The sequence below is a fragment of the Notamacropus eugenii genome, chromosome 2 (genome assembly GCF_028372415.1).
Source record: "Notamacropus eugenii isolate mMacEug1 chromosome 2, mMacEug1.pri_v2, whole genome shotgun sequence".
In the NCBI taxonomy this organism is placed as follows: Eukaryota; Metazoa; Chordata; class Mammalia; order Diprotodontia; family Macropodidae; genus Notamacropus; species Notamacropus eugenii.
Genome location: NC_092873.1, coordinates 366,279,827 through 366,304,686, shown reverse-complemented (window position 1 = coordinate 366,304,686; position 24,860 = coordinate 366,279,827). Strand labels below are relative to the sequence as shown.

The window sequence follows — 24,860 nt, the reverse complement described above, 5'->3', positions numbered from 1 at the left end:
TCCTTGAATATTTTTATCTTGTCTAATTGCTACAGCCAACATTTCTAGTACCATATTAAATAATAGTGGTGATAATGGACAACCTTGTTTCACCCCTGATCTTATTGGGAATGCATCTAGCTTATCCCCATTGCATATAATGCTTGCTGAAGGTTTTAGATAGATACTGCTTATTATTTTATGGAAAGTTCCCTTTATTCCTACGTTCTCCAGTGTTTTTAGTAGGAATGGGTGTTGTATTTTGTCAAAAGCTTTTTCTGCATCTATTGAGATAATCATGTGGTTTTTGTTAGCTGTGTTGTTGATGTGATCGATAATGCTAATAGTTTTCCTAATATTGAACCAGCCCTGTAGTCCTGGTATGAATCCTACCTGATCATAATGTATTAATCTCAGGATAAGATGCTGTATTCGTTTTGCTAGAATCTTATTTAAAATTTTTGCATCTATATTCATTAGGGAAATTGGTCTATAATTTTCTTTCTCTGTTTTGTCTCTTCCTGGTTTGGGTATCAAAACCATATTTGTATCATAGAAAGAATTTGGGAGGGCTCCTTCTTCCCCAATTTTCAAAAATAGTGTATGTAGTATTGGAATTAACTGTTCTTTAAATGTTTGATAGAATCCACTTGTGAATCCATCTGGCCCTGGAGATTTTTTCCTAGGGAGTTCATTGATGGCTTGTTCAATTTCTTTTTCTGAGATGGGGTTGTTTAAGTATTCAACTTCCTCTTCTGTTCATCTGGGCAATTTGTATTTTTTAAAATATTCATCTATCTCGTTTAGATTATCGAATTTGTGGGCATAAAGTTGGGCAAAGTAGTTTCTAATTATTTTTTTAATTTCCTCCTCATTGGAGGTGAGTTCACCCCTTTCATTTTTAATGTTAGTAATTTGGTTTTCTTCTTTCTTTTTTTTAATCAGATTGACCAAAGGTTTATCAATTTTATTAGTTTTTTCATAAAACCAACTATTGGTTTTATTTATTAATTCAGTAGTTTTCTTAATTTCAATTTTATTAATCTCTCCTTTGGTTTTCAGTATTTCTAATTTGGTATTTACTTGGGGGTTTTCAATTTGTTCTTTTTCTAGCTTTTTCAACTGCAAGCCTAAGTCATTGATCTCCTCTTTCTCTATTTTATTTATGTAAGCATTCAAAGATATAAAACTTCCCCTAATAACTGCTTTTGCAGTATCCCATAAGTTTTGGTATGTTGTCTCACTATTGTCATTCTCTTGAATGAAATTGTTGATTGTTTCTATGATTTCTTCTTTAACCCAACCCTTCTTTAGAATTAGATTATTTAGTTTCCAATTGATTTTTGGTTTCTCTTTCCATGGCCTTTTATTACATGTAATTTTTAATGCATTATGATCTGAAAAGGATGCATTGATTATCTCTACCTTTCTGCACTGGATTGTCAGATTTTTATATCCTAGTACATGGTCAATTTTTGTAAATGTTCCATGTACCGCTGAGAAAAAGGTATATTCCTTTCTATTCCCATTTAATTTTCTCCAAAGATCTATCATATCTACCTTATCCAGAGTTTTATTTACCTCCTTAACCTCTTTCTTGTTTATTTTGAGGTTGGATTTATCGAGTTCAGAGAGGGGGAGGTTGAGGTCCCCCACTAGTATAGTTTTGCTATCAATTTCTTCCTTCAACTCCCCCAACCTCTCCTCTAAGAATCTGGATGCTATACCACTTGGAGCATACATGTTTAGTAATGATATTGCTTCATTGTCTATGGTGCCTTTTAGCAGGATATAGTTTCCATCCTTATCCCTTTTGATTAGATCTATTTCTGCTTTTGCTTTGTCTGAGATTAGGATTGCTACTCCTGCCTTTCTTACATGAGCTGAAGCACAATATATTCTGCTCCATCCTTTGACCTTTATCCTATGTGTATCCCCCCGTTTCAAATGTGTTTCTTGTAAGCAGCATATTGTTGGATTATGGCTTTTAATCCATTCTGCTATCCGTCTCCGTTTTATGGGAGAGTTCATTCCATTCACATTCACAGTTATGATTACAATCTGTGTATTTCCCTCCAACCTCTTTCCCACCATTTGTGCTTTTAGCTCTCCTGTCTCCCTTCCCCTCCTCAATAGTATTCACTTTTCTCCCCCTCCTCCTGCAGCCTTCCCCTCCTTCTTTTAGCCCCCCTCCCTTTTACTCCCCTTTACTCTTATTGCTTCTTTCCTCCCTTTTAGCCACCCTCCCCTTTCTTCCCCCTTCCCCTCCTACTACCTATAGAGCTAGTTAGGATTATCTACTTAAGATTATTGTTCCCTCCTTTGAACAAATCAGATGAGAGTACCTCTCAAACAATGCTCATCTCCCTCCCCTCCTTCCCTCTACTATAGTTTTGTACTTCTTCCTGTGATATAATTTGCCATTTTCTGCTTCCCCCTTTTCACACCTCCTATTACAATCCCTTCTCATACTTAAATCATATTTTTGACATGACATCATTTACTTTATGCCCGTTCCCTCTACATATATCCCTTTTATCACAATAGCTGCACAGTTCTCAAGATTAACAGGTATCATCTTCCCTTATAGGGAGGTAAACAGTTTGCCCTAATTGAGTGGCAAGTTTTTGTTTTTGTTTTTTCCCCTCTGTTTACCTTTTTATGATTCTCTGGAGACCTGCATTTGAAGATCAAATTGTCTATTGAGTTCTGGTGTTTTGGTCAGGAAGCTCTGGAAATCCCTTATTTCGTTGAATGACTTTCTCCTTGCCTGAAATGTTATGCTGAACTTTGCTGGGTAGTTGATCCTTGGTTGAAGTCCCAACTCCTTTGCCTTACGGAATATTGGGTTCCAGTTCTTTCGATCTTTTAATGTAGAAGCTGCAAGATCCTGTGTGATCCTGACTGTGTGTCCTTGATATTTGAATTGTTTCTTTCTGGCTGCTTGTAGTATTTTCTCCTTCACTTGATAGCTCTGGAATTTGGCAACGATATTTCTTGGGGTTTTGAGTTTGGGATCCCTTTTGGAAGGGGAACGGTGGATTCTTTTGATGACCATTTTGCCCTCTGAGTCTAGTACTTCTGGACAGTTTTCCTTGATGATTTCCTGGAAGATATCGTCCAGACTCTTTTCTTCATCATGGGTTTCTGGCAGGCCAATAATTCTTTTTTTTTTTTTTTTATTAATTTTTTTATTTTTTTAATGTTTAACAATCACTGCCATACAATTGCGATTTTATCCCTCCCCACCCACCCCCCACTACCTCCCTCCCTCCCCACGACTGCATACAATTCTGTATAGATTCTACATATACTTTCCTATTGAGTATATTTTCACTATAGTCATGCTATGTAGTCAGACTAAGATAAATGAAAGAATCCGTATAACAAATCAGAACATGATACACAAACAGGTACACATACACAAACATGATCTGCTACATTATGTGAGTGACTTCCATATTTCTCTCTCTGAGTGTGGAAGGCATTTTGCCTTGAGGTCCACCATTGGGATTTTTTTTTTTTTTTCAGAAGTTCTTGTGTTATTACAAAAATCTAAGTCTACCAGAAAAAACTCTCACACACTGTGGTTGTTGCTGTGCATAAAGTTCTCCTGGTTCTGCTCCTTTCACTCAGCATCAGGTCATATAAGTCCTTCCAGGCCTCCCTGAAGTCTTCTTGTTCATCATTTCTTATGGCACAATAGTACTCCATTACATTCATATACCATAATTTATTCAGCCATTCCCCAATTGATGGACATCCCCTTGACTTCCAGTTTTTGGCAACTACATAGAGTGCTGCTATAAATATTTTTGTACATGTGGGACCCTTTCCCATTTTTATGATCTCTTGGGGATATAGTCCTAGTAGCGATATTGCTGGGTCAAAGGGTATGCACATTTTTGTAGCCCTTTGGGCATAGTTCCAAATTGCTCTCCAGAATGGTTGGATGCGCTCACAGCTCCACCAACAATGAATTAGTGTTCCAACTCTCCCACATCCTCTCCAGCATTTATCATTTTCTTGTTCTGTCATGTTTGCCAATCTTATAGGTGTGATGTGGTACCTCAGAGTTGTTTTGATTTGCATCTCTCTAACCAATAGTGATTTAGAGCATTTTTTCATATGATTATAGATAGCTTTAATTTCTTCCTCTGAAAATTGCCTGTTCATATCCTTTGACCATTTATCAATTGGGGAATGACTTGTATGATTATACATTTGGGTCAGTTCTCTATATATTCTAGAAATGAGGCCTTTATCCCCGAGCTTAGCTGTAAAAATTTTTTCCCAATTTACTACATCCCTCCGGATTTTGGTTGCATTGGGTTTGGTTGTGCAAAAACTTCTCAGTTTAATATACTCAAAGTTATCCATTTTGCATTTCATAATGCATTCTATCTCTCCTTTAGTAAAGAATTCTTCCCTTCTCCATAGATCTGATAAATACACTATTCCTTGCTTCTCCAGTTTATTCATGGTATCAATCTTTATACCTAAATCATGTACCCATTTGGACTTTATTCTTGTGTACGGTGTCAGGTATGGGTCTATGCCTAATTTCCGCCACACTGTTATCCAGTTTTCCCAGCAATTTTTGTCAAACAATGAGTTCTTATCCCAGAAGCTGGGGTCCTTGGGTTTATCAAACAGAAGGTTGCTATATTCCTTGCCTACTGCATCTTGAGTGCCAAGTCTATTCCACTTGTCTACCTCTCTGTTTCTTAGCCAATACCAAGTGGTTTTGATAATTGCTGCTTTATAGTACAGTTTAAGGTCTGGTAGCGCTAGGCCACCTTCCCATGCATTTCTTTTCATTAGTCCCTTTGATATTCTGGACCTTTTGTTTTTCCAAATGAATTTTGATATTATTTTATCCAGCTCTAGAAAGTAATTGTCTGATAGTTTAATTGGTATGGCACTAAATAAGTATATTAATTTGGGTAGAATTGTCATTTTTATTATATTAGCACGGCCTACCCATGAGCAACTAATGTTTTTCCACTTACTTAAATCTGAGTTTATTTGTGCAAAAAGTGTCTTGTAATTGTGTTCATATAGTCCCTGGGTTTGTTTTGGCAGGTAGACTCCTAAGTATTTTATACTGTCTACCCTAACTTTAAATGGGATTTCTCTTTCTATCTCTTGCTGTTGAACTTTGTTGCTAATATATAGGAATGCAGAGGATTTGTGTGGGTTTATTTTGTACCCTGCAACTTTGCCAAAGTTGTTTATTAATTCAAGTAATTTTTTACTTGAATCTCTGGGATTCTCTAGGTAAATCATCATATCATCTGCAAAGAGTGATAACTTAGTTTCTTCTTTGGCTATTCTAATTCCTTGAATATCTTTATCTTGTCTAATTGCTACAGCTAACATTTCTAGTACCATATTGAATAATAGTGGTGATAATGGACAACCTTGTTTCACCCCTGATCTTATTGGGAATGCATCTAGCTTATCCCCATTGCATATAATGCTTGCTGAAGGTTTTAGATAGATACTGCTTATTATTTTATGGAAAGTTCCCTTTATTCCTACGTTCTCCAATGTTTTTAGTAGGAATGGATGTTGTATTTTGTCAAAAGCTTTTTCTGCATCTATTGAGATAATCATGTGGTTTTTGTTAGCTTTGTTGTTGATGTGGTCGATAATGCTAATAGTTTTCCTAATATTGAACCAGCCCTGTAGTCCTGGTGTGAATCCTACCTGATCATAATGTATTAATCTCGTGATAAGATGCTGTATTCGTTTTGCTAAAATCTTTATTAAAATTTTTGCATCTATATTCATTAGGGAAATTGGTCTATAATTTTCTTTCTCTGTTTTGTCTCTTCCTGGTTTGGGTATCAAAACCATATTTGTATCATAGAAAGAATTTGGGAGGACTCCTTCTTCCCCAATTTTCAAGAATAGTGTATGTAGTATTGGAATTAACTGTTCTTTAAATGTTTGATAGAATTCACTTGTGAATCCATCTGGCCCTGGAGATTTTTTCCTAGGGAGTTCATTGATGGCTTGTTCAATTTCTTTTTCTGAGATGGGGTTGTTTAAGTATTCAACTTCCTCTTCTGTTAATCTGGGCAATTTGTATTTTTTAAAATATTCATCCATCTCGTTTAGATTATCGAATTTGTGGGCATAAAGTTGGGCAAAGTAGTTTCTAATTATTGTTTTAATTTCCTCCTCATTGGAGGTGAGTTCACCCCTTTCATTTTTAATGTTAGTAATTTGGTTTTCTTCTTTCTTTTTTTTGATCAGATTAACCAAAGGTTTATCAGTTTTATTAGTTTTTTCATAAAACCAACTATTGGTTTTATTTATTAATTCAATAGTTTTCTTTATTTCAATTTTATTAATCTCTCCTTTGGTTTTCAGTATTTCTAATTTGGTATTTACTTGGGGGTTTTCAATTTGTTCTTTTTCTAGCTTTTTCAACTGCAAGCCTAAGTCATTGATCTCCTCTTTCTCTATTTTATTTATGTAAGCATTCAGAGATATAAAACTTCCCCTAATAACTGCTTTTGCAGTGTCCCATAAGTTTTGGTACGTTGTCTCACTATTGTCATTCTCTTGAATGAAGTTGTTGATTGTTTCTATGATTTCTTCTTTAACCCAATCCTTCTTTAGAATTAGATTATTTAGTTTCCAATTGATTTTTGGTTTCTCTTTCCATGGCCTTTTATTACATGTAATTTTTAATGCATTATGATCTGAAAAGGATGCATTGATTATCTCTACCTTTCTGCACTGGATTGTGAGATTTTTATGTCCTAGTACATGGTCAATTTTTGTAAATGTTCCATGTACCGCTGAGAAAAAGGTATATTCCTTTCTATTCCCATTTAATTTTCTCCAAAGATCTATCATATCTACCTTATCCAGAGTTTTATTTACCTCCTTAACCTCTTTCTTGTTTATTTTAAGGTTGGATTTATCTAGTTCAGAGAGGGGGAGGTTGAGGTCCCCCACTAGTATAGTTTTGCTATCAATTTCTTCCTTCAACTCCCCCAACCTCTCCTCTAAGAATCTGGATGCTATACCACTTGGAGCATACATGTTTAGTAATGATATTGCTTCATTGTCTATGGTGCCTTTTAGTAGGATATAGTTTCCATCCTTATCCCTTTTGATTAGATCTATTTCTGCTTTTGCTTTGTCTGAGATTAGGATTGCTACTCCTGCCTTTCTTACATGAGCTGAAGCACAATATATTCTGCTCCATCCTTTGACCTTTATCCTATGTGTATCCCCCCGTTTCAAATGTGTTTCTTGTAAGCAGCATATTGTTGGATTATGGCTTTTAATCCATTCTGCTATCCGTCTCCGTTTTATGGGAGAGTTCATTCCATTCACATTCACAGTTATGATTACAATCTGTGTATTTCCCTCCAACCTCTTTCCCACCATTTGTGCTTTTAGCTCTCCTGTCTCCCTTCCCCTCCTCAATAGTATTCACTTTTCTCCCCCTCCTCCTGCAGCCTTCCCCTCCTTCTTTTAGCCCCCCTCCCTTTTACTCCCCTTTACTCTTATTGCTTCTTTCCTCCCTTTTAGCCACCCTCCCCTTTCTTCCCCCTTCCCCTCCTACTACCTATAGAGCTAGTTAGGATTATCTACTTAAGATTATTGTTCCCTCCTTTGAACAAATCAGATGAGAGTACCTCTCAAACAATGCTCATCTCCCTCCCCTCCTTCCCTCTACTATAGTTTTGTACTTCTTCCTGTGATATAATTTGCCATTTTCTGCTTCCCCCTTTTCACACCTCCTATTACAATCCCTTCTCATACTTAAATCATATTTTTGACATGACATCATTTACTTTATGCCCGTTCCCTCTACATATATCCCTTTTATCACAATAGCTGCACAGTTCTCAAGATTAACAGGTATCATCTTCCCTTATAGGGAGGTAAACAGTTTGCCCTAATTGAGTGGCAAGTTTTTGTTTTTGTTTTTTCCCCTCTGTTTACCTTTTTATGATTCTCTGGAGACCTGCATTTGAAGATCAAATTGTCTATTGAGTTCTGGTGTTTTGGTCAGGAAGCTCTGGAAATCCCTTATTTCGTTGAATGACTTTCTCCTTGCCTGAAATGTTATGCTGAACTTTGCTGGGTAGTTGATCCTTGGTTGAAGTCCCAACTCCTTTGCCTTACGGAATATTGGGTTCCAGTTCTTTCGATCTTTTAATGTAGAAGCTGCAAGATCCTGTGTGATCCTGACTGTGTGTCCTTGATATTTGAATTGTTTCTTTCTGGCTGCTTGTAGTATTTTCTCCTTCACTTGATAGCTCTGGAATTTGGCAACGATATTTCTTGGGGTTTTGAGTTTGGGATCCCTTTTGGAAGGGGAACGGTGGATTCTTTTGATGACCATTTTGCCCTCTGAGTCTAGTACTTCTGGACAGTTTTCCTTGATGATTTCCTGGAAGATATCGTCCAGACTCTTTTCTTCATCATGGGTTTCTGGCAGGCCAATAATTCTTAAATTTTCTCTCTTGGATCTATTTTCCAGGTCAGTTGTTTTTCCAATTAAATATTTTAGATTTTCTTCTATCTTTTCATTCTTTAGATTTTGTTTGACTGATTCTTGTTGCCTCATTGAGTCATTAGTTTCTACTTGCCCAATTCTAATCTTCATCGTATTGTTTTCTTCAGTTAGCTTTTGCATCTCCTTTTCCATCTGACCAATTTTTCCCTTTAAGGAGCTATTTTCTCCATTTAATTTTTGTACTTCTTTTCCATTCGACCAATTTTCCCAGTTAGGTTTTGGGTTTCCTTTTCCATCTGATCAATTTTCCCAATTAGGTTTTGGGTTTCCTTTTCCGTTTGATTAACTCTTCCTTTTAGGGAATTATTCTCTCCAGTTAATTTTTGAAGTTCCTTTTCCATTTGTTCAATTTTCCTTTTCAGAGTGATGTTCTCATCAGTGAATTCTTTTTTTATAATTTTAAAATCATTGGCCAGTTTTTCTTTTATTTCCTTCTTCAGATGTTCCAGGTAATCTAGTTGTGCTTGCGAGAAATTCATAGTCCCATCTGAGGTTTCAGATGGAAGTACAGTCTCAGCTCTGACCTCTTTGGTGTTTGTGTTTTGGTCCGTATCCCCATAGAAAGATTCTATGGTTTTTTCACTTTTCGTCTGCTTTTTCTGATTCATGATGTTGGCTGAGTGTTGTAGCTTCTGGTTCTTTCAGTCAGAAGGTACAGGTCTTTAAGTTGAGCTGATGTGTGTCTAGGCTAAAAGCAGGCTTTTTTTTTTGTTTCCCAGATCAACCCTGGGGTTAGCTTGTTAGGTGTGTGGGAGGGGTGGTCTGGTCTCAGGAGATCTCCTCAGCTGACCTGAGGCAAAGGCAAGGTCAGGGGATGGTGATCCCAGCTTCCCTATTGTCTTCCCTTTTCCCCTGGAGGGCTGGGGCGTGCCTAGAAGCTAATGTGTGTTCCCGCCCCTCCTGGGGCTTGTCTCCCGGCTCTGAGGCTTGCCTGGGTCTCAGTGCGAATTTTCTCTGCCCTGGGTCGTCTGTCCTTCCAGATTGCCTCCGCCACAGTAGGAAGAATCTCCCTTTGCTATTTTTCTAGCCTCTGGTGTTACGAGACTATTTGCCCCCTTCTGCTGTTCCCGCTGATCCAGGATTTATCTGGGGAAGTATTTTATGGTTCTTTCATGGTCATCAGGGGGGAGGAGAGAGCATTTACTGATCATTCCACCGTCCTGGCTCCCGGAAGTTCAAGTAGGTGACTTACCGAAGTTTAGTCTTCAGGCTGAAGGTTTCAAGGGCTGCTGCGCTGATATCTGGCGCTCAGCGGCTCTCACTGGCTTGGTTTGGCTTGTCTCCTGCTCTGCTGGTTTCACCTGCCACTCTCGGGCTTCTCAGGTCCCTTCCGCCCTGCTGTGCTGACCGCGCTGCGCTGTGCGCTGGGGCCTTACCCCCGCGGATCAGATCCTTCCCGTGGACCTTCCAGTCCAACCTGGGCTCTGAATCTGTCAAAGTCTGTCACCCACTGGATTCTACACCTCCAAAGTCTGGTCAGATTCTCCTTTAAGAGATATCCAGAGGAGTTTGTCCAGGAGCTTAGGTGAGTCGTTGCTTTCACTCCGCCATCTTGGCTCCACCGTAGAATCACTTCTTCTAAGGTAGATGGAGGTCCATATTGCTAGGACCTCTTATCTCTGGATCCCATTGTATCTGGGCTAGGGATCTCTGGGGTCCTTAGATGTTCTTGTAATTTTAAGCACTGGACTTTTGGAATCAATCCCTTTGCAGCTTCTCAGAGAGAGTCAAATTACCAGGATGACTTGTGGTTCATGAATCAAACCAACTCTGAGGCCTGAAAAGAAGACATGAGGGGTGGCTTTGGATGAGTCTGAAGTCTGGGGGACAAGCAACTGGAAGAGTGAGGAGAACAGAAACAAAATGACGAATGAAATTAACTAACATGGCAAGGGAGGAACCAAGCAGTTAGTAGAAAGAGTGCGAGAAATATAGAAAAGTGACTCCACTGCAGAGGCTTCTAGGAACATTCCTTCCTTCAGTTTTCTAAGAATGCTTGAGAGTAGAACTGTTAAAGTTAGGATGTGGCTCCAATTTTAGTGACTACTCAGACTTTTCTTGTAATAGTGTTCCAACTGGTTACCATCATTCCCTGGGGGTCCGAAAGACAAGAGATGAGGCAGCATGAGCTGGGAATCTGGCAGGAGGTAGATGGTATTTAAAACGGTGCTCAGCATTTTGGAAGGAAAGGATTGGTGGCAAGTTCATATTTTGGCTGGGCACCAAAGAAAAATTGGAAAAGCAATTGATCGATATAGACAAATGGGGATTGAGAGGGAAAAATAAATAAGCATTTGAAGAAGACATCTAACTTAGTGGCAAAGTCTGAGATGGGTGAAGATAGTACAACAAAGTCAGCAAAGTCCCCTTGAAACAACAATAAAGTGACTCCAAGAATATCCAGAATGGTTCAGAGAATTAAGTCAAAATGTCAGACATAAGGATATAAAATTAGAGTTCTCCAAAAAGAAAATTAATGATCCTAAACAGAGACAAGAAAAGTTAGGGGAAAAAAAGCCCAGCAAGACATTATCAATAACAATGGATTCTCTTAAAACGAAAATAGAAATGGAATGCAAAAATGTAGAGGCAGAAGGAAAAATAAAGGAATAAAAATGTTAAAGAAGATTAAGAGAATATATAAGAAATCTATTTAACAAGAGTACTACACTTGAAAGTAGGATATGAAGAAATAATTGAAGGATTATAGGCCTTCCAGAAAAATGCCATAAAAAAGAAAATTAGAGAACCACACTCCAAGAAATCATTCAGATAAGTTGCTAAATATTGGAAGCATACAACAAAACAAAGACTGAGAAAATCCACAGAACGTCCATGGAAACTGCAAGTTTAAATCACCAAGAAACATTATAATCATGTTTAAGAACTTTAAAATAAAAGTACAAATTTTTGGAGGCATAAAGAAAAAAGAGAACCTCATATTCCAAGGAGAACCAATAAGAGTAGCTTAGGAGTACTATACTGTTACAAAAAAAATCAAATGAAATATTGGAATATGATATTCTGAAAAGCAAAGGAGATTGGCACCCATAAATAACATATCCTACAAAAGTGAGCTTGAGCTTCAAAGAAAGTAACTGGAACTTTAGGTATGAGACAAATTAGTATCATTTCTTCACAATAGCCAGAAATGAGCTGGGTATTCAATGTAGAATCACACCAAATAGCAGGAAGTCAAGTACCTTCTTACAGTAATGAAAGACTAAGAAGTTAAATGTTTATTTTCATGAGCTTAGAATTAAATAAGCACATTAATATGGTGAGTATCTTGTTTTATTTTCCAACACAACTTACCTATCGTCTGAATGATATTGAAAAAGTAAGGAGAGTATAAGTGGACAAAAGAATCTAAGGGGATAAAGCAGTAGTGGGAAAAATCATGAGAAAAGTAAAGGTTTTACTCCAGTTCTAAATCCAATGTGAATATTTTTCATAACTTTCTTATTGGTTATCCTTTGTTCCTTAGTGAAGGGAAATAGACTGATCTGGTTCAGTACAGGTTGTGTTTGTTTTAAGGTGTACAATAAATATACTTATTAAAAGGGTGTATAAACTGAATTGTTAATCAAATATTATTTTATAACAATTAAGGAGTTTTGTAATTATAAAGAAATCTTACTATTTTTCAAAGTGAAGAATACTTTGTCATCTGATCAGTTTTCCAAATTTAAAATTTTATATTATGCTTGTTAATATCAATTCATATTTGGATGTCGTGATGCTTATAGATAAGGATTGGGATGAACTTCTGCCAAGACCTAATGTGCTTTCCTCTTCCCCTACTTCATGTAGTCTTTTTTTTTTTTTCAGGAAGCTTTTGTTCTGTTTTTTTTTTCTTTTTTTGCCACTTATTATTTATATGGATAGAATATTAACTCTTTGAGGGAAGAGATTGTTTTATTTTCATTTCTTTGAACCCAATGACTGGCATAGAACAGGGAACATTTTTGTTGTTCAGTTGTTTTTAAGTAATTTCCAACACTTAGTGTGACCCCATTTGAATTTTCTTGGCAAAGATTCTAGAGTAGCTCGTCATTTCTTTCTCCAGCTCATTTTGTGGATGAGGAAACTGAGGCAAACAGGGTCACAAAGCTAGTAAATGTCTAAGGTCAGGTTTGAATTCAGGAAGATAAGTCTATCCAATGCACCACTTAGCTGCCCAGGGAACACACCAGGTGCTAAAGTAATGTTTATTTGTTAATTAAATCCTACATACTTGTTTTCTGTCTTTTGTCATTTGAAAAAAACACATTGGTCTTACCCCCAGAATTCAACTAAGCATTTCAGAAGCAAGGTTTAGAAATAGAGGCAAGATAGTTCTGGGGTGGATAGCTCTATTACCAGAATGATAACAACTAGAATTTCTGGAGTTTTAAAAATTTGGAAAATATTTTGTATATATTAAGTCTTGTAATTCTCATAATAATTCTGTTAGGTAATTATTAGCATTATTTTCATTTTATAGATGACTTCAACAAAGTTGGAGAGGTTAAGTGAGTTGCTTAGGGTCACAAGGCTTCCTGACTCTACTACTGGAGGGCCAACCATTTGATCATCCTTGCCTTCAGTAGGGCAGTTCTGACTACACTGGGATGCTAAATCAAAGGCAGAGCTATCTTCTGCTGGGGATGAGAAAAAGAGATAGAGTAAGGAATTATAACATTGTTTTGTTTAGTGAAAAAATAAAATAAGAAAGCTTGATCTGAGATTCCCTGGGGGAACAAGGGGAATGTGGGGAGGGTAATTTATAAATGCAGAGCCCAAGAAGCTTCCTGGGGATTAAGGAAATTATTTTTGTGCTAGTCAAAAGCAATGAGAAAATTACTCTGTGACCCGCATTAGTACCTGGTACATTTTTCTGTGCAGTGTTAGTGCCTTACAAGGTTGACACTAGCATTATTACCATCAAATTCAAACCCCTGGCACTCCTTGCTCCAGAATGTCAGGCACCAACTCAGCTTCTGGCAGGGCTGGCATTAACCCAGACAACAGAAATGGAGAAAGCACAGCGGTTCTCTCAGGGAATGTATTCTGAAGCAGCCTTCAGTTTCTACAGACAAGCACATTGTTTTCCCCTCAGTGTGTGAGTGTGTAGTTGTTGTCTTAAACTTGCTTGAAGTGTGTGCAACCATGCATATGTAAGAGGAAAAAAACCACCATCTTTCCAGAAATACAATGCCTCTTAGGGAAGAGGGGGAGGGAGTCTGACAAGAGGAATTAATGAGCCCCTGGAAGAAAGTTCCATCTTTCCTCCCTCAGTTCCTCTCTTCATCCAAGCTCTTTCATTGCACAAATGAAAACATTCACCTTTTCCTTTATTCAGGGTTTATCCCATTATTCTTAAAGTCATAATTTATTTGCTTCCTCAAAAGGTTTTATCTATAGAGCTCCTGCTATTTCTCTTGTGCCTACCTGTAAGCTGAGGGGAAGCTTGAACATAGAAGTGCTGCTTTTGGACACAGTTTGAATCTCACTCAGATACAGTAATTGCTGAATGGCTGTGTGTCCTTGGGCAAATCATTCAGCCTCTCTAGGCCTAAATTTTCTCATCTATAAAATAAGGGTGCCTCCTAGCTTTAATTCTACAAGTAGTACTTCACAATGAATTTCTTTCTGTTAAATGTAAAACAAACAATAACAATAAAACATTGTCAATAAAACTACTCAGCTAGAGTCATAGATTTTTAGTTAGAAGGCACCTCATTGGTTTTTCAGTCCATCCTGTAGCTGACCAAACATCTCTTCTATACAACATTTTTAAGAAGTGACCAGAAGAACCAAGATGGAGGATTAGGGGCAGCCACCCAGATGAATTCTCCCAACATTACCATCCAAACAACTTCAAAATAATACCTCAAATCAGATTATGGAGCAGCTGAGCCAACAAAAAATCAGAGTGAGACACTTTTGCTGGTCTAAGAAAACTTAAGTTATCAGGGGAATTCTGTGGCACCAGGGTAAGAGGTCTGTCCAAAGCCCAAACATGGGGCAGCATCAGTAGCTTTAGGCCCTCTCAGCCCATATTTGGTAAGGAAATTAGACAACTGGTCAGAAAGAGATTATAAGGGACCCATTTCTGGCCCTTGGTCCAGCTGGTGCTGATTGCAACTCAATTTTCCATACACAATTCTAAGTCACAGTTCTAGGGAGGAGAGAAGCATTGATGGTTTGTCACAAGGGAGCAGAGGCCCTAGTCACAGTTCCAAATAAAGAAGAAAGCTAGTGCTTTTAACTGCAGGGAACCAGAGATCCTTCCTGGGTAAAGATCAGAGTGCAGACCAGAAGAGCAGTGACTACGCATCTCTTAGGGTCATACTACCTTGGAAATAGCCAAAACTTGCAGACCCTCAGAAGTAGCTATGAAAACAGCACAAAGAAAAAGCCTGAAGCTTGAAAGAGTGCCATCCCACTCCCAGAGGAGCAGAGCTCAACTTTAACATGAAGTTCAAAATAAAAAAAAAATAGACTGGAAAATGAGCAGACAACAAAGGAATTTGACTCTAAGAAGCTACAGTGACAGAGAAGGACAAGATATAAATTCAAAAGAAGACAACAATGTGTAAACAGCTAACAAAAAAAAATCTCAAAGGGGGGCCCCAAACCAACAAGAATTCTTGAAAGGGTTAAAAATAAAAAGAGATACGAGTGGTAAAGGAAAATTGGGAAAAGAAATGAGAGTGATGCAAGAAAATTTGAAAAGAGAAAACCAGCTTGGTAAAAGAGGCACAAAAATCCACTGAAGAGAAAAATTCCTTTAAAAGTAGAATTGGAAAAGGAAGTACAAAGTCTCATTGAAGAAAATAATTGCTTAAAAAATTAGAATCAAGGAATTGGAAGCTAATGACTCTAGGAGATATCAAAAAGCAATAAAACAAAGTCAAAAATGAAAAAAAGAAAATATGAAATATATTCAGATAATCAGAAAAACAACTGACATAGAAAATATATTGAGGAGAGATAATTTAAGAATCATTGGACTACTTGAAATACATGATCAAAGAAAGAGCCTGAACATCATATTTCAAGAAATTATCAAGGAAAACTACCTTAATATCTTTGATCCAGAGAGGAAAATATGAATTGAAAGAATCCATCAATCACCTCCTGAAAGAGATCCCCAAATGAAAACTCCCAGTAATATTAAAGCCAAATTCCAGAGATCCCAGGTCAAAGAGAAAATACAGTAAGCAACCAGAAAGAACCAATTCAAATACTGTGGAGCCACAATCAGGATCATACAAGACTTAGTGACTTCCATGTTAAAGGAGTTAGAAGACTTGAAATAGGATATTCTGGAAGGCAAAGAGCTAGGGTTACAACCAAGAATCACCTACTCAACAAAACTGAGTCAAATGCATCAGAGAAAAAAATGGATATTTAATGAAATAGAGGAATTTCAAACATTCTTGATAAAAAGAACAGAGCTGAATAGAAAATTTGACATTCAAACATAAGACTCAAGAAAAGAATAAAAAAAACATGAAAATGTAATCACAAGGGACTAAAAAGTTAAACTATTTGCATTCCTATATTGGAAGATGATACATGTAAATCCTAAGAACTTTATCATTATTAAGACAGTTAAAAGGAATTTACATGAACAGAAGGTATGAGTCGATTATGTTGGAATGCTCTCCAAAAAATAAATAAATAAATAAAAGGGTGAGAAAGAGGGATGCACTGAGAGAAGAAGGAAAGGAGAGATAAAATGAGAAAATTTTATCCCATAAAGAGGTATACAAAGAAGAGTTTTTACAATGGAGGGGAAAATGGGGAGGCAATGCTTGAACCTCACTCTCCTCAGAATTTATTAAAAGAAGGGAAATGTATATACACATTCAATTGCATATAGAAATGTAACACATACAAAAAGAACTAGGAAGGGAAGGGGGTAAGAGAAAGGTAGAGATGATGAAAAGGTGGGCAGATTAAGGGAGGTAGTGGTTAGAAGCAATATAGATTTTTGAGGAGAGACAGGATAAAAAGAGAAAGAGAGAGGGAGAAAAAGAAGAAAATAGGAAGGAGGGAAAATATACATTTAGTAATCATAACTAAGAATGTAAATGGAAGCAGATAGCAGAATGGATTAGAAACCAGAATCCAACTGTATGCTTTTTAATTTTTTTACAAGAGACACACCTGAAGTAGAAAGACATACACACAGAGTTAAAATAAAGGAGTGGAACAGAACTTAATATGTTTCAGCTGAAGTAAAAAAAGGCAGGGTAGCAATAGTGATCTCTGAAGCAAAACTTGACTTAATTATAAGAGATAATCAGGGGAACTAAATTATGCTAAAAGATACCATAGACAATGAAATAATATCAAAAAATTTTACAGCAAGTTTCTTTGATAAGGGCCTTATTTCTCAAATATATACTGAGTATAGAACTGAATAAAATTTATAGAATGAGTCATTCCCCAACTGATAAATGGTCAGAGGATATAGATAGTTTTCAGAAGAAGAAATCAAAGTTATCTATAGTCATATGAACAAATGCCCTAAGTCACTATTGATTAGAGAAAGGCAAATTAAAATGACTTTGAAGTACCACCTCATCAGAAATGACAAATGCTGGAAAGAATGAGGGAAAAATAGTTACACTAATGAACTACTGGTAGAGTAATGAACAGGTCCATAAGTACTGGGGAACAATTTGGAACTATACCCAAAGAGCTATAAAATTGTGCAGACCCTTTGACTCAGCAATACCACTACTGGGTCTGTACCAAAGAGATAAAGGAAAAAAGGAAAAGGAACCTGCTTGTACAAAAATATTTATAGCAACTCTTTGTGTGGTGATAAAGAAATGGAAATTGATGGGATGCTCATCAATTGGGGAATGGCTGAACAAGTTGTGATATATGATTGTGATGGAGTATTAATGTACTATATAAGAGACAAGATTTATATGAACTGATACAAAGTGAAGTGAGAAGTAGGAAGAACATTACGCATGGTAACAGTAATGTTGTAATGATTATTAATTATGAAGGATTTGGCTTCTCTGATCAACAAGATATTTCAAGACAAGGACCCATGATGAAAAAATGCTATTCATCTCCAGAGAAAGAACTGATGAATTCTGAGTGCAAACTGAGGTATCATTTTTTCACTCTCTTTCTTGCTTTTTAAAAGAATATGTAAATATGTTTTGCATGATTTCACATGTTTAATTAATATCACACTGCTTGCCTTCTCAGTGAGCATGGCAGGGGGTAGGAGGAAAAGAGAGAATTTGAAACTAAAAATTTAAAAAGAAAAGAATGTTAGTAATAAGCAATAAATTAAAATGTAAAAAACAAACCAACAGAAAAAGAATGAGGATTCAAACTTTGTTTGAAGGCCCCAGTGAGAATGAACCCTCCACCTCTAAGGTAGTTTGGGCTACTTTTAGGTAGCTCTCATGAGAACCATAAGCAGGGTGTAGCAATAGAACTTTGTTCCAGGATGCTAAGATTGAGGAGGCACCAAAAGTCTATGCTGAAGAACATTTCCTCTCTACTTTAGATGCCTGCCTCTGAGGGGTTCCTCCCCACCTACTTCCACCCTCAACGTTCAGAAGCCTTTCCTTCAGAGCAGCCACACCCTATTACTGGCCTTGAAGGCCTCCCAGGAACATTGTGTTTCAAGGTACATTTCTTTCCTGGTGCCTCCATCCCGGGTGAAATGCTTTTTCTGAAGCCAAATCACCCTTTCCCTTTCTCAGGTGCAAAAATTCCATGTATCACCAAGGCTCTAATTTTTAGGAAGATTTTTCTAACTTCAAGCTTCACCTCTGTGAAACTTCCATTTAGGACTGAACTGGAGCTGATCTGAAATGGCTCAGGAGAGTCGATTGTTAATTTTTTTTCTGTTTTCATTCACATCTCAGAAATCAGCAAATGCTACAAATCACGGCTGAATTCGTTGTTCTGTGGATTGTCCAAACTTAAGAAAATGATGGAGAAAATTTTAATAATGCAGGTCATTAAACTTAAAAGCTTCATGAATGCATTTTTTTAAAAGAAAGCATCAGAATGCATTTTGAAAAGGAGGGCTGCTTGTAAAACATTTATTTGAACACCCCTGCTTCTCTCCATTGCTTCTAGTTCTGCCCTCCGGAGTCAAGCAAAGTAAATAGAATTCATCTTCCATGTATGGCTTTTCATAAACATTTGAAGGCAGATGCCATTTCCCCCTAACTCTTCTGTTCTCCAGGCTGAATTAACTCATTTCCTTTAAGCAATCCTTCTATGGAATGTTATAGAAGTGCTTCACCATCTTGCTTTCCCTCCTGTGGGTACTCTCCAATCCTTCCTAAAAATGTGATGTCCTGAACGAAACACACTATTCCAGATGTGATCTTACTAACGAGGAAGGAAACAAACATTTATTAAGTTAGTGCTCTATAAAAATCATTTAATTTTATCCTCGTAACAACCCTAAGTGGTAGATGCTATTAAATTAAAGAGTAAATGGACTGCCTTGCTCCAGTGAAGACCCAGTCGAGATTAGATGACATACATTGTAGTAGGTCCAGTCACTTCTACCAGCTCTGTCCAGTGGCAAATGAATAGTGGAAGAGAACGTATAGCCAAAGTCAGTCCACCATGAACTATGTATGAGAAGGGTATGACATTCAGCTGAGGAATTTGAGACCCATAGATTTTGAATTATTTCCTCTATAATAATATTCGGGTTCTCTAACATACCTGGATTTGAACCCAGGTTCCCTAACTCCTAATCCAACAGCCATTTTACAGCTGAGAAAACTAAGACAGGCAGAGGTTGAGTGAATTTCCTGGAGTCACAGAGTTAGTAAGTGTCTGAGGCAGGTCTTTCTGACTCCAGGTCCAATGCTCTATCCACTGTGCCACCTGTCTCCTTCTGCCAAAGCAGAGTACATCAAATTGACCACTTTCTTACTCTTACTTGCCATACTTCTTTTAATGTGTGAGATTTTATTAGTTTTTTGGCTTGTCATGTCACACCATTGACTCACATTGAACTCACAGTCTACTAAAAGCCCCTAGGGCTTTTCCAGGCAAATTGTTCTCTAGCCAGACCAATTAATGAAGTTGATTTGGCAGGTCTACAGCATAAGAAATCATATACATATATCCATCCCAATTAGGTTTTGTGTTAATAGATGTGACTCAATGTTCTAATTTGTTGAGATCTCTCTGCATTTTGGTTGTCATTCATCACATTACTTATCCCTTCTAACTCAATGTAATCTCCAAATTTGACAGGCATGTCATCTATACAAGTCACCTGCACAGGGTCCAACACAGATCCCTGGTGTATTCCACTTGGGACTTCATTGAGCTACCAGAGAGCAACGAAACTATTTTCCCCCAGCTGCATTGCATAGGTTAGGTTAAATTTAAAGTCTAAACATTTTAAATTATCTTGAGTTTCATTTAAAAAAACCCAAAATTAAAAATAAAGAAACAAATCTATGACATTTTTGACTGGAAGAATTCAGTCTAGGTACCGCTTTTCAGACATATACCTATTTTATTTCTACTTTACTGCTTTCTTCTGTCCTGCCCTATCCTGTTCTCTCTTTTTCTCTCTCCCTCTGTCTCTGTCTCTAACACACACACACACATACACACACACAGAGCACACACAGCACACATATGGACCATACCTTAACACACTTGCCTTTAGTACCTACTCTCTCTCTACCTTGAATGTCTGTGGTTTGAGAATACCTTCCTTTTTACTCCCTCTGATTTGCAGGGTAGTTTCAGCCTGGGCCCTCTGTTCTCTATTCTCTTAACTCCCTTTCCTTTGCTTCTATATCCTTTTTCAAGCTTTCCTGCACCTTAAAGCTCTTGTTTCCAGGACATTTTTTTCCTCCTCTCTTGTCTTGACTTTTTCATAACAGGCCCTGCAGGCTTGAAAGTTTGGAGAGTGATGATGTTGAATATTTAAAAGGTATGTGCAGTAGCTGCTTTGGAAAGGTCTGATTTCATGGGGAAAAAAAGGGAAGGAAAATCACCCCAAGCTCATAAAATTCAAGATAGAATCAATTTTTAAACTGTTTCAGCTTCTGACTATGAAAGCCTGGTTAGTGTTGGGGACTTTCTCTCTGCTGCCTGATTCTGTATCACTTGCCAGAAAATTTTCCATTTGTCTTAAAACAACAGCTCAGGAACTTTTTTAGCTTCATTAGAAAAAAAAAATAAAAAGTTACAGTGGAAAGACCACTGGATTTGGTGTCACAGGATAAGGGTTCAAATTATGCCTTTGCTGTTTTCTTTCTGTGTGACCTTTGTGCAAATTATTTGATTTCAGTTTCCTTATGTATAAAATGAGGTATTTGGAATACCTGATTTTGAACATTTCTTCCAGCTCTGAGTTCCACAACTGTGTTGTTCTTTTGTTATTTTTAATGTCCTTTGGAATGATATGAATTTTAATAGCTTTCACTATAGCACACAGGAGGCAATTAGGCTATATTTGTGTGATAGCCCCAAGCTTTTTGGAGGTGGAAAACAAATGAATTCACTTGACTCAGTGATTGTTAAGAAGTTCCAAATATTGTCCCTGGAGACAGAGCATTTTCTAGTCATAGTACAGTGGTAAGAGTGCTGGATTAGGAGTTAGAGAACATGGATTTAAATCCTGGTATGTTACAGAACCTGAATGTGATTATGGAGGAAATAACTCAAAATCTATGGGTCTTAAGTTCCTCAGCTGAATGTCATGCCCTTCTCATACATAGTTCATAGTGGGTTGGCTTTGGCTATACATTCTCTTCCAGTATTCATTTGTTACTGGACAGAGCTGGCAGAAGTGACTGGACCTACTACAATGTATGTCATCTAATCTCAACTGGGTCTTCATTGGAGCAAGGCCTTACTCTTTAATTGATGTTCTGTCCCATTCATCACAGTACCAAACTGTCTCTTTTGTCCTTAAGCTTCCTATAGCACCTTTACTCTCTAAGGTTACAACATTGCCTCATAGTTTATGGAGAAAATTGAAGCTCTTTTTGGAGCTTTGTTCCTCCTCTTTTTCTCTTCATTTCTTAACCTCCTGACCTCATCCCCAACTATTTCCTCATGCACTCCAGTCTCTGATAAAGAGATAGCTCTTCTCACCAAGATCAACCCCTTTACCCTTGATCTTATGCCCTCCTTCCTTCTTCAGAAATTTGTTATCACCATAATGCCCCTTCTGTTCAATCTTCAGTACTATCCTATTTGTTCCTTCCCTGCTGCCTACAAAAATGACAAAATTCAGGACACCCCATCAATTTCATTAATCATTTTGAAACATTTCTACTTCCTTTCTCAGCCAAAGTCCTTGCAGAAGCAGTCCTCCCACTTCCTTTCTTGTCACTGTGTCCTAAACTCAACACTCTAGCTTCTGACCTTATCACTCAAACAAAACTCCTCTTTCCAATCACCAATAATCACCAAAATGCCAACTAATACCCTTTTCTCAATTCTCATCCTTCTTGATGTCTTTGCAGCATTAGCCTTCTATTTTTCCCCTTGCTTCCTTTAATTTATTTTCTACACAGATCACAAAGTGGTTGGCAGAGCTTGGAATACCTATCTCAGAATTGCTTTTTGGGCAACTGTGATGAGAGAATGAAACACAAGACAGAGGAGGCAGTCAGGGAGCCTTAGCAAGCATATGTCCTTACTACCACATGTATAAAGCTGCCATAGCTGCTGAGCTTGGGGGAGGGGGAAAGAAATCCCATCCATCCCTGCCCCTTCTTGCTAGAAATCCAAGGGAGAAACTATTGCCTGAAGGCCAACTGACATGCTCCATAGAAGAAGAAGAGAAAGGAAGAATTCTCTCCTCAGATTCTCTTACAGCCTACCAGCTCAGTGACTCTTCTTGGCTCAGATTCCAATAATTTTAGATATAATCCTTTATCACAGGAACTAAGGGACCAACCAGGAGCTTCACTTTGAAAATGTCCTTTAGCAAGGAGTCAGAGATACATTTCATTGAACGTGGCCCAAGCACATGCCTACTGTCGTTGGAAGTGTTCTAAATTTAACCCCCTACTCATACCTACATACATGCATACATGCACAAGCATATGTATGTATGTACATGCATACACATATACATTTATTAATGTAACTTTTTTAGATTTTTAAATTTTATTTTTTAAATTAATTTATTTGTTTTCAGTTTGCAACAATTATTTCCTTAATTCTTAAATTTTATCCTTCTCTCTCCCACCTCCCTCCCAAGACAGCATACAATCTTATATGGGTTCTACACATACACTCTTATTAAACACATTTTCACATTAGTTATGTTGCATAGGAGAATTAAAATGAATGGGAGAAACCATGAGAAAAGCCAAAACAAAACATAACACAAGACAAAATAGCCTGCTTCATTCCAATTCTATAGTTCTTTCTTTGGATGTGGATGCCATTTTGCCTCAAAAGTCCTTTGGGAATGTTTTAGGTCCTTGCATTGCTATGAAGGGCTAAGTCTATCAGAAACAATCCTCGCACAATGTGGCTGTTATTGTATACAGCGTTCTCCTGGTTCTGCTCCTTTTCACTAGGCATCAATTCATATAAGTCCTTCCAGGCCTCTCTGAAGTCTTCCTGTTCATCATTTCTTATAACACAATAGTATTTTATTACATTCATATACCACAACTTGTTCAGCCATTCCCCAATTGATGGGCATCCCCTCAATTTCCAGTTGTTGGCCACCACAAAGAGAGCTGCTATAAATATTTTTGTACATGTGGGACCTTTTCCCATTTTTATGATCTCTTTGAGATACAGTCCTAAAAGAGATATTGCTGGATCAAAGGGTTTGCACATTTTTGTAGCCCTTTGGGCATAGTCCAGAATGGTTGGATCAGCTCACAGCTCCACCAACATTGAATTAGTATTCCAACTCTCCCACATCTTCTCCAACATGTATCATCTTCCTGTTTTGTCATGTCAGCCAATCTGATAGGTGTGATGTGGTATCTCAGAGTTGTTTTGAATTGCATCTCTCTAATCAATAGTGATTTAGAGCATTTTTTTCATATGACTATAGATAGCTTTAATTTCTTCCTCTGAAAACTTCCTGCTCATCTCCTTTGACCATTTATCAATTGGGGAATGACTTGAATTCTTGTAAATTTGACTCAGTTCTCTATATATTTTAGAAATGAGGCTTTTATCACAGATACTAGTTGCAAAAATTCTTTCCCAGTTTTCTTCTGCCCTCCTAATCTTGGTTGCATTGGGTTTGTTTGTGCAAAAACTTTTCAATTTAATGTAATCAAAATTATCCATTTTGCATTTAAAATAAGGTAATATTATAATAACTTCCTGAGTGTAGGGACTGATTTTGTTTTTGTCTTTTTTTTTCCTCTGGAGCCCAGAGTAACATGGCACATTGTTGGCATAGAATAAATGCTTCCTGAATTAAATTGAAATATAGTATTTAACCTTATGCCTCTAACTGTTAAAGTTAAGCATTTCTAACTTATTTCTTAGCCTTTCCAGTATTCTCAAAAGCCCTGATATTTTTCATTCTTTAAAAAATCAGACTACCTGCAAACATGTTTTAAGAGGGGAAAAAGATATACATTTTCAAGCAGTAAGTAGCACCTAATATTAGCACCCATCCACATGGAAACAGCAATTATTTTCAAGAGCAAGAAAATGTTTCATTAACCTCTCCTACCTACCATTTGAGAATGCTGAATTCCCCAGTTGTCAGTGGTTGGTCACTACCCTGCCCTTAATACTTTGTATTAATTTGCCTCCATACTTGCTCTTTCCTCCCAGTAGAAACTGAATTCCTGAGAGGCAGTTAAGCAGTAGAATGAGTAGTAGAATGCTTTCAGATTATTCCTCACAGCCACCATCTAGGGAAGCCACTCCTCTGGAAAAGGGGCCAGCCGTCTCTGCCAAATGCCAACTAATTGCCATTTGCAGGACAAATGAAGTGGGATCTAATAGAAGTAGTGAAACACCTGTAAGAGAGACAAAAGCAGCATCTGCTGGTCATGTCAAACCATTCCCACCACCTTCACTATCAAGTCCTCTTGGATCCTGATGAAGACAGTTTGAGTTGCACTGAGTCTTAGTAGCTGAGGAACATGCAATAAAATGTGCTATTTTATAGTTACATCTATTTACATAATTCCAAAACAAACTTAAAGTATACAATACAGAGCCCATCATCACACTCAACTCAAACTGTCTCAGGATACTGGGACTCTGGAAGGTGGAAGCAAATAATGATAGAACTATTTACAGTTTGGGAGAAAATTTCCCTCCACTGTCCTTACCATTGCAGGAGCATCTGAGAAGGGGAGCAATT

The 24,860-nt window shown here is 37.4% G+C and overlaps 1 long non-coding RNA gene across 2 annotated transcripts in view; it reads right to left on the bottom strand.

Moving 5' to 3' along the window:
- LOC140524043 (uncharacterized) overlaps nucleotides 1-24,359 on the bottom strand; it is a 74,356-nt gene extending 49,997 nt beyond the window's left edge. Inside the window, exon 1 of one of the 2 annotated variants that reach the window (XR_011973548.1) lies at nucleotides 24,223-24,359. This is a non-coding gene — a long non-coding RNA (uncharacterized lncRNA). The remainder of the gene's footprint in view (nucleotides 1-24,222) is intronic. The other variant, XR_011973547.1, reaches the window with a different exon arrangement.
- Nucleotides 24,360-24,860: the final 501 nt, after the last annotated feature.